The sequence below is a fragment of the Anastrepha ludens genome, chromosome 2 (assembly GCF_028408465.1).
Source record: "Anastrepha ludens isolate Willacy chromosome 2, idAnaLude1.1, whole genome shotgun sequence".
In the NCBI taxonomy this organism is placed as follows: Eukaryota; Metazoa; Arthropoda; class Insecta; order Diptera; family Tephritidae; genus Anastrepha; species Anastrepha ludens.
In genome coordinates this window covers 4,580,210-4,595,959 of record NC_071498.1, presented here as the reverse complement: position 1 = coordinate 4,595,959, position 15,750 = coordinate 4,580,210, and positions in this window count along the sequence as shown.

Sequence of the window (15,750 nt, the reverse complement as noted above, 5' to 3'; positions counted from 1 at the left end):
TATTTACGTAGTCCGCAGCGCACATTTTATCTTTAATCCAGAATAAAGGACCAACTCCTGCCGACGAAAAACATCCCCAAAGTAGTATATTACCACCTCCATGCTTCACGGTCTTCAACGTGTGCTTTGGATCGTATGCAGAGTTTTAATCTTTGTTTCATCTGACCATAATACGTTTTTCCAATTTGCACGCAGTAGATGTTTCTTTGCAAACGATAATCTGCAGGTTATGTTTTTTCTGCTAAGGTATGGTACTTTTCTTGCACTATAGGCCTTTAATCCCCCAGATATTAATCTATTTCGGATTGTTCGACTGCTTACTGGCGCTTGTAAAACATTTTTCAATTCTTCTGAGGATAAAAATGGTTTTTTTTCGATTCTCGTATAAGCAGTTGGTCAAACTTCTTTGATGTTGCGCGCTTTCGTCCTCGTTTTTCCTCTGTAATTTTAAAATTAATCGCAGAAAACACCTTTTTTTTGAGCATTTCATTAAATCGGCAATCCGTGACATAGAAAGGCCATCACTTTTTAGTTTTTTTATAATTTCTCTTTCATTAACAGTACAGTGTTTACCACGTCCCATTCTGAATGCAATATTCATAAGATAAGAAATATTTTATGAACAAGACAATAATAAATATAATTTTTTACATACTTTTCCCACAAAATATCAAACAGTTTAAAAATAACAGTATATTATTAATTTTAACTGTAGCTATTCAAATTTTTCCGAAACGTTTCTATTTTTTTTCCAACTAAAACACGCGGTTCTGCACCAAAAAGAATACTGAGCCTAAATATTTGCGATTATGCACATAAAAACAAGACAAAATAAAGTACCGTTATCAAACAGTATTACACAGTGTGTATCTGCATAAATAGGTACATACTTACAAACTAAAAATTTTATATGAAATATGAAGTGATTGTCGTTTCTATTATTTTTTCCAGCACTGTATGTTAGTTATGTTTGTGCAAAAGTTCAATTGCATCTTCAACTCTTATAGAGTTACATGCGTGCACACGCACTGGAGCAACAATGGCCTATCTCCCGACGCACCACCTTATCATATTTACATTTGAATATGCATTCATTTGTTCCTTTGCAAACGAAATTTTTTTCAATTTAGATTTATTACATGGAATAATATATGTATGCATTTTATAGATAGCATAAAACTTTGAAATTTAAAATAAATAAAAGAAAACTTCAAAGAAACGTATGTATTTGCATATACAGTTATGTGAAAAATAATAGGGACACTGCCTACCCAAACTTATATTATATTTACGACCGAATAAAAAATCGAAAATTCTTTCCTGTTTAAACGATTTATTTTTTCTTAAACGGTAGAAAAAAGATTAATAACAAAATTTTTGCTATTCCTATAATATATTTTGTTTTTGTTTGTGATTTTATATGAATTTATATAGTTTAACGTGTGAAAAAAAATAAGAACACTTCATGAAATCTTAAAGCTATAAATAACTTAAGTAAAACTAAATGAATATTTTAACTGAATATTGTTGCATAAACCCTTAGTGCCATATTAGTACTTTGTTGCGTATCCTTCGTTATCCAGAATAGCAGCACATCTTCTAGGCATTGAGTCGACCAAATTTTGACAATCATGTACCGGTATTGCGTTCCACGCATCCTGAATAAGATGCCAAAGCTGGTCGCAACTTGATGGACACTCTCCCCTGATTGCCCTCTTAACTTCGTTCCACAAATTTTCTATGGGGTTCAAATCAGGGGATTGTGCTGGTCATTCTAAAACATTGATTTTGTTGTCCTGGAACCACTTCTTTGTGGACTTTGCCGTATGTTTTGGGTCATTATCCTGCTGGAAGACCCATATGAGTTTCATATTTTCTTTGGCATACGGCAGCATTGTATTTTTCAAAATTTCAATGTAATCAGCCGATTTTATTATGTTCTAGATGCGATATAGAGGACCCACACCATAATAAGAGAATGACCTCCATACCATGATGCTACCACCACCGTGTTTGACCGTCTTTAAAGTATATTTTGGATTGAATTCTTGATGGATATGCCTTCTTACATGGTGGACACCTCTATCAGAAGAAAACAAGTTTACTTTTGTTTCATCGGACCACAGAATGTTACGCCATTTTTCTTTAGGCCAATTGATATGATTTTTAGCAAATTGTAATCTTTGTTTTATGTTCTTTTTGGATAACAATGGCACTTTTCTCGCACTACGGGCTCTCAATTCCTCGCCGATGAGTGTTTTTCGAATCGTTGATGTGTCAACGTCAATGTTTAAATCATTTTTTATTCTTTTAGATGTGATAAATGGATCTTTTTTTACGCATCGAATAATACTTATCTTTATAGTAGGTGTAATTTTTGCTTTTCTACCACGGGTTTCATCCTTGGGAATCCATTTAATAGCATTTTCGACCATCGTTTTTGAAATACCGAGCATTTGTGCAATTTTTCTGTACGAATTTCCGCTTTTACTTAAATTTTTAATATTATTTCTAGTAGCGTGGTCGCAGTGCGTTTTTCTACCCATATTTGCCTAAAAAGTTACAAAATTGCAATTTATTTAGCAATTAATGTGAAGCTGTGAATTTGTTTTACGCACTTACTTAAAAAAACAAGTCTCTCTAATTTTTAGTATTGTATTTTTACCAAAACGAAAAACTGTCCTTATTATTTTTCACAGCAGAAATCGCGCACTTCTTAAAGAAAATAATTTGTTATCTAAACGAAAGAAAAAGACACACAAATTGTAACGGGATTTCTCAATGTCGTTTACAAGCTTTCCTATACAACTCTCTTTTAGCACAAATTCTTTCATTTTACATGAATTCGTAAACACAAAAAACGGTGAATACAACTGTCCTTATTATTTTTCACATAACTGTATATATTTGTTATTTTTGGACAAAAAGAAAATAGGCATTGTTATACATTTGTTTGAAATAAAATTGACCGACAGCATTTTGTAAGGCATTTGAGGCATTACGTTTTAATTTCTGTTCTGTAATTTTTCATCCACATCCTATTGCAGGAGGTATACAAGCATGGTTTGTATAAGTTAAGAACTTGAAAACTTCTAAAAAAAAAATTTTGTTATTGGTCCAACTGACCGCTCTTTATTCACTCACAGTTCTTCAACCAAAAAGCTGCTTAAACAAGTAAACTACTTAATTTATATTAATAAAAATAGTGGCGTGACTTCATTCTAGGAACTTAAATAAGCATTTTTATAATACTTGCATTATAAGCTTTTTGCAGAAATCAATATGAAATTTGAGTAAGCAATTTTATAATATTATACTTGCATTATAAGCTTATTGCAGAAATCAGTATGAAATTTGAATAAGCAATTTAATTAAAAAGAATAAATGAAAAATATAAGAAGCAAAGAGTTTGCTAACTTGGCTTGGGTTAACTTATACAAGTTTGGATATTCAAAATAAATAAAAGAATAATTTTAACAAACCCAAGATATCCTCCATATTTACATATTTTATCGGATAAAAAAGCAATTTCGTATGTTACCGTAAGTATGTACAGTGATGAACAAAAGTATTGGCACAGCAAGATACTTTCACTTTAACATTACTTTTTGTCCACTTATGAATTGATTTTTAATCGCAAAAAAAGAGGTTGTCTGTAAAGTCGGTTTACTGACGATAGTTTAACGTGACAACGTCATAAAAAAATATTGATGGAACGGTTGTAATTTTCAAAACAAAATTTTAATTTTATTTGTTTGATAGATATTTTGTATGGATATAGAGGAGGAGGTAAATGGAATAGGTCAAGTTACATTTACACAAACGTGAAAAATGACGAAACATTTATCAAATTCATGAAAGATATCTTCAATTTCGATTGTGTATCAGACGTTAATAAGTCAACAACACGAAGAGGCATCATCATCGATTTGACTTTCTCAAGACACATTACACTTGAAACACTCCCTTTCAATTCCTATTTTTGCTATCATCGTTTATTCTCAACAGAGAAATGGTTCATTACCATCCACACAGGAAGAAGGCATATGCAAATACAAGTACAGTGCACTCGCGGTAACTCGAATAGCCGCTAAGTCGAACGACGTGCTAACTCGAACACATTTTTTCCCCTATTGACTTCTTTGTAACTCGAACAATAAAAAAGCGCTATAACTCGAACAAAAAAACAAATTTATTTGTACGCACATTCTTTTCAAACATGTAATTACATTTTGTACATAGATACATATGTAATAGTATATGTATATAAATTATATGTATACTAGTGTATTGTCCATATGAATATTTCGACGTTAATATCCCGTTAGTTTTCTGGGAACAACATCTTGCATTGACCAAATTGCTTTAAATTTGTCATTTGTAGTATATCAGTGCACGTGAGTAATGGATCGTAAAAGGATGAAGTGTTTAACATTAAAAGAGAGGGCTGAAGTCCTTAACAAAATTAAACGTGGACGTAGTGTTACTTCTCTAGCGAAGGAATATGGGGTAGCCAAGTCCACCATAAGTCTTATAAAAAAGAAAGATAAGGCAATTTATGGCTTGCACTAACGCTACCGGCAACCATAAGCTTAAACTTCTCGTTATTGACAAAGCAAGAAATCCTCGTGTTTTCAAAAATTGTAACTGTCCGGTGGAGTACAAAAATTCCAAATCAGCCTGGATGACTTCGGCGATTTTCAAAGACTGGTTTCATAATTCGTTCGTGCCGCAGGTAAAATCCAGATTCATTAAAACAATTTTTTTAACCAAGTTAAATGACTTTAATATTTAGGTAAGAAAAAATTTGAAAGATGGGGACTACCTGAGAAGGCTCTTCTTCTAATTGATAATGCCCCATCACATCCCAACGAAATCGAATTAAAGTCCGAGGATGGTTTAATTTTAACTATGTTTATGCCGCCGAATGTGACACCATTGATCCAGCCAATGGACCAAAATGTAATTCGTATAACGAAACTATACTACAGAAATTTTCTACTGGCTTCCATTTTCAACAATCGATCGAAAAATCGATATCGATGACTGTTTTTTTAACATAGCACACTCAATTGATAAGTCGAACAAATTCGATAAATCGAACAGCGCCTGTTTTAATTAGTTCGAGTTATCGCGAGTGCACTGTATGTGCATTTATATACAAATACGCATATACATACATATATATGCTCACTCAAGTAGGGCAGAGCCAGATGTCGAACGTTGCCGAACGCGGGGGCCGATTGTGCTCTTTGTCGTTCGTTCCGCGCTCTCGCTTGCAGTTCAAGCACATTAGCTTACATTTGCTTGCGTACGGAATAGATTCGTATATTTGATATGTCCATATGATTTGTATGCATCTTTACATATAGATTTGTTCGTTTTGAAAATTGCGCGAAATTGTATATGTATATGCATGTTTATATACATATATTAGTATACTACATATCTTATAAGGTATATGGTAAATATTACCATAAATTTTTTCCTTCATATATAATAAAAAAATTAATAATAATAACATTAAAACAACAGGTATTATTAACAAACTTGGTTTTATTTTAAATTCTTCAAGTGAATCAAATTAATAATAATCAATAAGAAGGCATATGCAAATACAAATACGGGAATTTATATATGTACATATGCGCATATACATACATATATACGCTCACTTAAGTAGGAGAGAGCAAGATGTCGAACGTTGCCGTTCGTTTGCTTTGTTTGCTTTGTCGTTCGTTCCGCGCTTTCGCTTGCAGTTCATTCAATGCAATGAGCAAGGTAACGACAAATGAGCAAGGTAACGACAAATGAGCAAGGTAACGACACATTTTTTCCTGCGTGCAGCCTGTTAAATCGAATTATAAGACGTTATCACGTCAAAAACGGGCTAGACAGAAGAACATATTACCAATCATATTTCCTTCAATTCATTTTATTATCTGTTATATTTAATTAATACTAATTATAATATTAAAAAAAGTTCTTATTATAACGGAACAAAATTATTGGCACACTTCATTAAAATATAAAAAAACAAAATAGTAAAATATAAACAAATTAATATTTTGTAGCCAAGCCCTTTTGCTGGATGACTGCTTCCAGCCGTCTTGGTATCGATGAAACCAATTTTTGGGTGGTTTCTGCCCCAATATTCTGCCATTCCTCCACCAGTGCCACCTTCAACTCTGCTTTTGTTGTGCCTATCTAGCTCTTCCCACAAATGTTCGATTGGGTTTAGATCAGGCGACTGAGGCGGATGCGGCAATGAATGTTTGATGTGGTGCGCAAGCCACATACGCACATCATGAGCAGTATGCTTCGGGTCATTGTCGTGTTGAAATGAAAATGAACCGGGCAATTTCAGCTTTTCGGCACTTTTTTTGACGTTTCTCTTCAGGATTTCCATATAATAGGTCTATTTATAAGTTCGTGCGGTTTTACAACAGATGGCGTAACTTGATTATTATTCCATCGATCCACATTTCCAAACATTCATTGGAGAGCTACTGTCGTAAGGCACAAACGTCAGTATAAGTTTTTTATTTGAAGCGTAAACAACAATATTTTTACCACACTTGAAAATGTCGAATTTCGTGCCAAATAATGTGTTTTTGCGGGGAATTCTTCTTCATTATTTTAATATGAAGAAAAAAGCAGCCGAAAGTCATCGTATCTTGGTGGAAGTTTATGGTGAGCATGCTCTATCTGAGCGAACGTGCCAGAAGTGGTTTGCACGCTTTAAAAGTGGTGATTTTGGCTTGGAAGACGAAGAACGCGAGGGTGCGCCGCCAAAGTTCATGGATACCGAATTGGAGGAATTGCTCGATCAAGATCCGGCTCAAACGCAAGAAGAGGTTGCAAAAACTTTGGGAGTTGATCAATCAACCATTTCCAAACGTTTAAAAGCCATGGGAATGATCCGAAAGGTAGGCCATTGGGTGCCGTATGAATTGAAGCCAAGAGACGTTGAACGCCGTTTTATGGCATGCGAACAACTGCTTCAACGGCACAAAAGAAAGGGTTTTTTGCATCGAATTGTGACTGGCGATGAAAAGTGGGTCCATTACGACAATCCAAAACGTCGGGCAACGTATGGATACCCTGGCCATGCTTCAACATCGACGTCGGCGCAGAATATTCATGGCCTGAAGGTTATGCTGTGTATCTGGTGGGACCAGCTGGGTGTTGTGTATTATGAGCTACTGAAACCGAATGAAACGATTACGGGGGATGTCTACCGACGACAATTGATGCGTTTGAGCCGAGCACTGCGAGAAAAACGGCCGCAATACGCCGATAGACACGACAAAGTTATTTTGCAACATGACAATGCTCGGCCACATGTTGCACAAGTGGTCAAAACATACTTAGAAACGCTCAAATGGGATGTCCTACCCCACCCGCCGTATAGTCCAGACCTTGCGCCATCCGATTACTATCTCTTCCGATCGATGCAACATGGCCTGGCTGACCAGCACTTCCGTAATTACGATGAAGTCAAAAAATGGATCGATTCGTGGATTGCGGCAAAACCGACCGAATTTTTCACAAAGGGAATCCGTGAATTGCCAGAAAGATGGGAAAAAGTAGTAGTAAGCGATGGACAATATTTTGAATATTAAATTTGTAACCATTTTACGTCAATAAAGTTTCAAATTTCGAAAAAAACCGCACGAACTTATTCATAGTCCTATTAATAGTTTTTATCCATAATGCCGTCAATGAATTCCAGCTCACCAACACCTGCAGCGGACATGCAGCCCCACACAATTACTCCTCCACCACCATGTTTTACAGTCGCAGCAAGGTTCTGTTTTTGCAGTTCGGTGTTAGGCTTTCTCCACAAAGTTTGGCGGCCATCAGATTGAAAGATATTGAATTTGCTTTCATCCGAGAAGAGTACATTGTCCCAAAAGTCACTTGGCTTGCTTAAGTACTCCTTCGCATAGGCTAAATGCTTCTTTTGGTTCACTTTAGAAATGAGAGGTTTGCGTCTAGCCACGCGAGAATTGTAGTTCTCCTCATGCAATACCCTCCGGACCGTTATTGGATGAATATCCTTTCCCATCTCTTCCTTAACTTCTGCTGCGATTTGTGTGGAGAATATTCTTGGGTTTTTTTTACCTTCTTGACTATTTGGCGGCGGTCGTTTAAAGCCTTAGGCCTGCCCGTACGTTTCACGCTTTTCAAAGATGAAACGCTCTTGAAACGTTGAACAATGTTTCGTATGGTGTAGCGACTTCTGTCCATCATTTCACCAATCTCAGCGTATGATTTGCCCTGATTATTCAAATATAATATTATTTTGCGCTGAGATTCGGTGGTTTCACTTTTTTTGCTGCTCATTTTGCAAAAATTTAAGCAAAGTTTGGTGTAATTGAAGGCACTATGCTGTTTGTAGTTTGAACTTTGACAAAAACTCAATTGCTTGTGTGAACATAACGGGACTTTTGAAAGAAAGTTGCTAGATCAATAAAATTTAGACGAAAAAGCCTGATAAAACTTAAGTGTGCCAATAATTTTGTTTCGTTATAATAAGTACTTTTGTTTTATATTATAATTAGTGTTAATTAAATATAAAAGATAATAAAATGAGTTGAAGGAAATATGATTGGTAATATGTTCTTCTATCTAGCCCGTTTTTTATTTGCGATTAAAAATCACTTCATAAGTGGACAAAAAGTAATGTTAAAGTGAAATTATCTTGCTGTGCCAATACTTTTGTTCGTCACTGTATATTTGGATCAGTAAAAAAATCTGTTTAAACTGTTTCTTATTACATACATATGTATGTACATACATATATACATACACATGTAAGAAACAATTAAGCAAAAGTTCAATGTACTGAGGCAACCATGACCTACCTCACGTATTGGCATATTGTTGTGACCGAATTGCTGTCTAACAAATGCAAAGGCAATTATCAGTAAGTGTGCACACTTGATGCCCTATTGTATGTATGTCCGTACATACATATACATACATTCTCGATTCCCAGCAAAACTATGCTTATAGTATATACATACAACAGCACATATGTATATACATACAAAAGCACACACAAAGCAAAGCTAAAATTATAAGCCTAGCGGCTGCAAGATCAAAATACATTCATAGGCGCAGTCGTAGCGGTCATGATTTTTTTAGTCGCAACGTCGCTGAAAAATCCATAATATTCTATAACACTAAGTTCGAGCTCATATGCTCATATGCCCATATGACAATTTTCTCGTCAATTCGAAAATAGTCAATATTTTAATATTTCGCGTTAAATTATTTGCCAATATTTGTTAAATCTTGAATTTGTCAAGTCGAGTGGCCGCGGCTCCGTACATATGTATGCATCATAAATATGTATGTCTTCTAAATTCTCGACAGCAATAAATATTTTTTTCTCTGGCAAGTGCTCGCAGCCACATATGCAAGTATGTCTATGGCAGTTTGTATGCAAATTAAGTTTTGCTTCAATAGCAAAAGCTTTTTAAAAAATGTGAGTCTTTATTGTGATGCTTGTCGCGCAATGCACAACGGATAAAAACTAAAAAAACTTTATTAATTTCAATATTTATACAGAATCTGCTTACAACTAAATTCATAAGTGAAGCTTAAATCCTAGGTTAATTCTATGTATGTCTTAATTCTATTGAAAGCGGACCATACGTGATATATGATGTCCACTTCCTCCATTAGCAAAGTGTCAATGACATGTTTGACACCTTCGCTAATGGTAAGCGCTATTAATCTATGGTTAATTGTTTACATACTGGGTTAGTGGTGTGTGGTATAGGAGGCGTTAACTAACTCCCCCTCTTCTAAATCGAAGCGTCCCGTCTTCGAATATAAAGCTGTTAAGTGATTAATTCTCTTTGATATTTGCAATAATAATTCTTCTTTTTCTTTTGCATTTTTTAATTTAATTTTCAGATTAATGTATATGATAAATGTAAAGACAAAATATGCAGATAATACAATATTATTACAATTAAAGTGGTAAATGTCCACCAAACAGGATTTCATTGTTTAGTTTTAAATCAATATTTTTTGTTTCAATGTATTTATTTACAAAAAAATATTTTAATTTTCCTTCTCTTAAATATCTTAAAATTTTTCCTGTAGGATTTTCATATTTTCTATTGTCAATTATAACATTATCTTGAAAAGTTATCAAATAAACTCCTTCTATATTGTGATTATTAATTTTATGCTTTCCTGATGCTATTATAGCACCATCTTTTACAATATTTATTGATTCGTTTGCTTCATTTATTTTTGTGCAGTTGGCATGTTTATTATTTAACATATTGGACAAACATGTGTTATTTCCTTTTATCATAAAAAAAGCATTATTTAATTCCTTTTTACAAAATTTGACTGAATAAAATTTATCTCCACATTTTATTATTTCATTTTTCAATCAACAATTTTCCATCATTTTGCGCTACAGCTATTGCTTTATACAATTTACAAACATTTTTTACTTTTGGATACTTAATGTAAACAACTATTAAATTACTTTTTTGTACCATTTTAAATTCCGAAACATCTATAAGATCTGATATTGTTACATTTACTTGCTCATTGCTTATTATTTCTTTTATTTCTGACATATCTAAAATTAAAGGATTTAATATTCCTACTTTTGACAAGGTAATTGTTTCCACTATATTTTCAAGCTCTGTAATTATTAATTTATTTCTTTGCCTTAAAACAGTTTTTTCATTAGAACTGCCCTGTAATTGCTTAAGGATTTGCGTTATTTCTGTGATTGTTTTGAATATTTGTGAATTTGTTGTAAACTGCTTATTATCATTTTCTATTAGATCATTTACTTTATTCGTTATTTTCATAAAATCATCATGGTCAAGCGTACCCGAAATCCATTTCCAAACAGTACCTAATTCATTAATACCTCTTTTCGATCTTTTGTTATCAACCTTCCATTGTCCTAGTAATGTTTCTATCATTCGTATTTCATAATCCATACTTGAATTATCAATTAATATTATTTCTTCGTTGCTTTTGTATTTGTTTACAACATTTTCAAATAATGATAAATTTGTTAAATGGTATAATGATCCATAATATTAAAAAATTCCTGCATCTTCTTCTTCTACAAGTATAAAATTTTCTCTTGTGTAATCAATTATATCTGTTGTAATGATATTGATATATGAAAATATCAATATAAGTGTCACTAATTTCCCCATTTTTCCTAAAAATAATGCAATTAAACTTTAATGTTATCTTTGTGAATTATTCTGTTTCTGTTTTGTATTTTAACTTTATTTCCCAAATCTTCTACTACTACTTGCTTTTTATATTTGGGTTTTAATTTATTTCGTTCCCCATATACTTTTTCATATATAATTTCACCCCTATGGTAATTTTTTTGAAGCCTCTTTTTGTTGTGGTATTCTAACATTTTTTCCTGATTATTTCTTAATATATCCCTTATATTCTCATGCTTCTCTTTATTAAACAAAATATTACAAGGTTGTTTACCTGTTACTGAATGTATAGTTTTATTATACTGCTGCACCGCCCTCATAATCGATTCGAAATCGCTAACTAAACTGTGTTCCTCTTTTAAACATCGAGATATTTCTATAAGTGTGGAATGAACCCTTTCTATTTGACCATTACTCGTACTATAACGTGGTGTGCAATAATAGATTTGTATGTTGAGTCTTTCCATTAAAGACCTGAATTGTATCGTACCTAAACCTGGTTCATTATCTATAACCATACTTTTAACATCTGGAAATGTTTTCAGAAGTTCCAAATTTTTTTCCTCCAAATTAAGCTTATCCCCAATATATTTTACAATTAAATATTTAGAATAAGAATCTATACAAGTTAAAAATTTTAATTTTTGCGCGAAAAAAATATCAATATGGAGTTGTTATCCCTCCCTTTCCGGAATAGGTGCCTCTCCTATCGGAATAAGTTTTGGGTGCCTTTCATATTTATTACTGTTGCATATGTTACAATTTTTTACATATTGCTTGAACTGTTTTATCATCAATGGCCAATAATATTGTTGCCTAATTTGGGCCAAATTTTCCCTATAATTTCTATGTGCCCTATTGTGAGTTTGCTCAATAATCGCTCCCTGATCCTCTCTATTAGTAATATCGTTTGGGAACTATTTCGTATGAACAAATTTTACAGTTGGAAATGCCTCCCTCAATACGTTCGTTATTTCGTAAAGCACCTCAGGTGTGCAATATATTCCCGTAACCAACTTTGGGTTAATATATTCTTTTAAAAATCCAACAATATTTTCCGGTATGTCGTATTCGATCAAAAATCGTTTATTATTAAAATAAGAAATTGTCCCTAACACGGTTATTTTCGCCAAGTTATCTATCAAAATTTGTTGCTTAAAATGATTTAATGGCTTTTTTGTTTCATGAATCTGATATTCATCACTGCTTTCAGCAGAATGTTGTGTGTCCGCTAACGAATCACCGGAGTCACTATGTTCTTCGGAATCCGTCAAATTATTAAGCATTTGTCTCGACAATGCATCAGCAACGACATTGGTTGCACCTGGTTTGTAAATAATTTTTGGAGAAAATTCTTCAATAAATGATCTCCATCTCTTAATCTTAATATTCGGATTTCTTTCCGAAATTGCAAATGACAAAGGTTGATGATCAGTGTGTATTTCCAGATCACTAACACCGTAAAGGTAATTACGCAATGCTTTCAAAGCCCAGACTATTGCGAACAACTCTTTCTTATTTGTAGCATAATTAAGCTCCGTAGAATTTAATGTTTTTGATATAAAGACAATAGGTTTCCCCTCTTGTGACAATACTGCACCCAAAGCTACATTTAATGCATCGGTTGTTAAAACAATTTTTTTGTTATAATCAGGTTGTGTCAATTCAACCTGTTGAGCCAGTAAATTCTTCAATTTTTCACAAGCAGCCACTCCGTCTTGATCTAGATTAACTATCTCTTTCTTTGACAAATACTGGGAAATTTTTCCGTTTTCCCCCTGCAAATGCTTAGTTAATGGCTTTGCCACAACCGCGTAATTGTGTATAAATTTTCTATAATAGCCTGTCAGCCCCAAAAATCCCCGCAATTGACGCAATGTCTTTGGTATAGGATAATTCTGTATGGCTTCAACCTTTCTTGGGTCCGTTTTGATTATATTCTTTGCCACTATATATCCTAAAAATTCCACCTCTCTTTGGTAAAACTTAGATTTTTCAGAGGATATTTTCATATTTGCCTCCCTTAATATATTAATTACCAAACTCAAATGTTTTTTATGGTCTTCCAAATTTTTTGAAAAAATTATAACATCGTCGACATAAACGTGACAAAACTTTCCAATATATTCCCTTAATACATTATCCATAGCTCGTTGAAAAATACTTGGTGAATTTTTCAATCCGAACGGCATTCGTAGGAATTCGTACTTCCCGTTGTTTACCGAAAATGCCTTTTTCTCTATATCACCTTCTTTCATTAATATCTGGTAAAATCCAGACTCCAAATCTATTGTAGAAAAATAATTAGACTTTCCCAAATTCGAAAGTATAACCTCCGGATTAGGCATTGGATACCTATCAGATGTGGTTTTTTCATTAATTTTTTTGAAATCGATGACCAATCTCAATTTAGGACTTCCGTCATCATTTACTCCTTTCTTTGGAACCACCCATACTGGAGAATTGTATGGACTTTTACTTTCCCTAATTATATCCTTTTGCAACAGGCTTTGAACCTCATTATTAACAAAATCATTCACTGACATTGGGTAAGGAAATTGTTTTGACCAAATTGGCCTTTCTTCAAAAGTTCGTATTTCCGCCTTTACGTCGGTACGAAAAGGTAAATCTAAATTAACATCACTATGTGTTATTGAAATTTCCTCAATCACCTTATTTTGCAAACCTTCGATCACCTTATTTTGCAAACCTTCGACCTATCTACTTCAAAGGATATCTTTGAGGACTCCGACTTTAAATTATTCAATGAATTTCCAATTTGGGAATCTTCATTCTTATCTTGATTTTTCAATTTTTTTATTTTCGCGGTATCTACCTCAGCTAACGTTTTAGGAGTTAGGTTTTCCGAAATATTTTTTTGCAAATTTTTATTATTATTTTTTTTGTTTCTAGTATAATTTTTGGCAAGCCCCTTCTGACCTTTTTTCTCTACTGGTTTCTGATTAATTTTCTTCACACCGTTTTTGGTATTTCTTTCATTATTTTTCCCGTTTGGTTTATTGATAACATCTTCGACAGACGTTTCAGGACCTTCTTGTCCCGAGGGGTTTGGTATATCAAAATCATCAAGAAAATGAATTTTTTCTGTTTTGTTATTACCATAGATCAACACCCGATTTGGAATATCAATCTTGGCCTCGATTCTACTCAAGAAATTGATTCCAATTAAGAGATCACTTTCCAAATTTTCAATCTCGTAAAATCGCTCCTGAACATCAAATAAATTGATATTATGGAAAAAGTTTATGATGGTCGAACCATGAATGGTTCTTACCCTCTTCTTAATTTCTAAAACATTTTTATTTACATAGAGCCCGGCCCGTATATATGAGCTTGTTGCTCCCGTATCAACTAAGATTTTGAAGATTTGCCCCGTCTTCCTATCCGTCTTGACAATGTAGGGCAAATCAGACCTTACTCTAAAAAATGGTTTTCTCCCATGTTATTAATTTTTTGTACCTTCTGTTGAGGTTGCGTACTTATTTGCGCACTATCATTCGACCTCTTTGGCACAGCATTTGCCTGATAATTATAATTGGTCTGCGAATTATTTCTATTGCCTCTCACCTGTTGCTGGTACGTTTGTACCGATTTGGGCCTATTTGTGATCTGTAATGATGGATCAACGTCCATTGGCTCTGGACGATTTTGTTTGACCTCATTTGCTTGGATATTCCTTGGTGGATACCTTAAGTTGTTCTGAAAATTCGTTCCGTGCGTCATTATCGTTTTATTAATTAATAACGTCAGTTTTTTATTGACCTCGTTGTAGAACTCTATTAGGGTACCAGGTCCTTGCCTAAGCACACTCATTTCCTGTTCTATTATGTGACACGGCCTCTTATCAGCGAAGGCAAAATCTAGCCTACTCAGAATTGCATCGATATTTTATTCTTATTATTTTTTTAGAACTAGGATACTTTTTGGTTTTCTCCTTTTTTAGTCTTTACACAATCTTTTCATAGCACTTCCTTTGGCACAATAAAAAATAATTTTTGCAGCTGTAAATTGCTGTAATGATTTGTTTATTAAATTTTTTCTCCCTTTTCCGGTTCAGGGGTACTTATTTATTTAAATTATGCACTGCCTTTTTATAGGCTATTATAGTACACAACTTTAATTTATTTGGTCCACCAGAACTTAAACAGCTCCTGGCAGGATCGCCAATTAACTTTTGCTTCAATAGCAAAAGCTTTTTAAAAAATGTGAGTCTTTATTGTGATGCTTGTCGCGCAATGCACAACGGATAAAAACTAAAAAAACTTTATTAATTTCAATATTTATACAGAATCTGCTTACAACTAAATTCATAAGTGAAGCTTAAATCCTAGGTTAATTCTATGTATGTCTTAATTCTATTGAAAGCGGACCATACGTGATATATGATGTCCACTTCCTCCATTAGCAAAGTGTCAATGACATGTTTGACACCTTCGCTAATGGTAAGCGCTATTAATCTATGGTTAATTGTTTACATACTGGGTTAGTGGTGTGT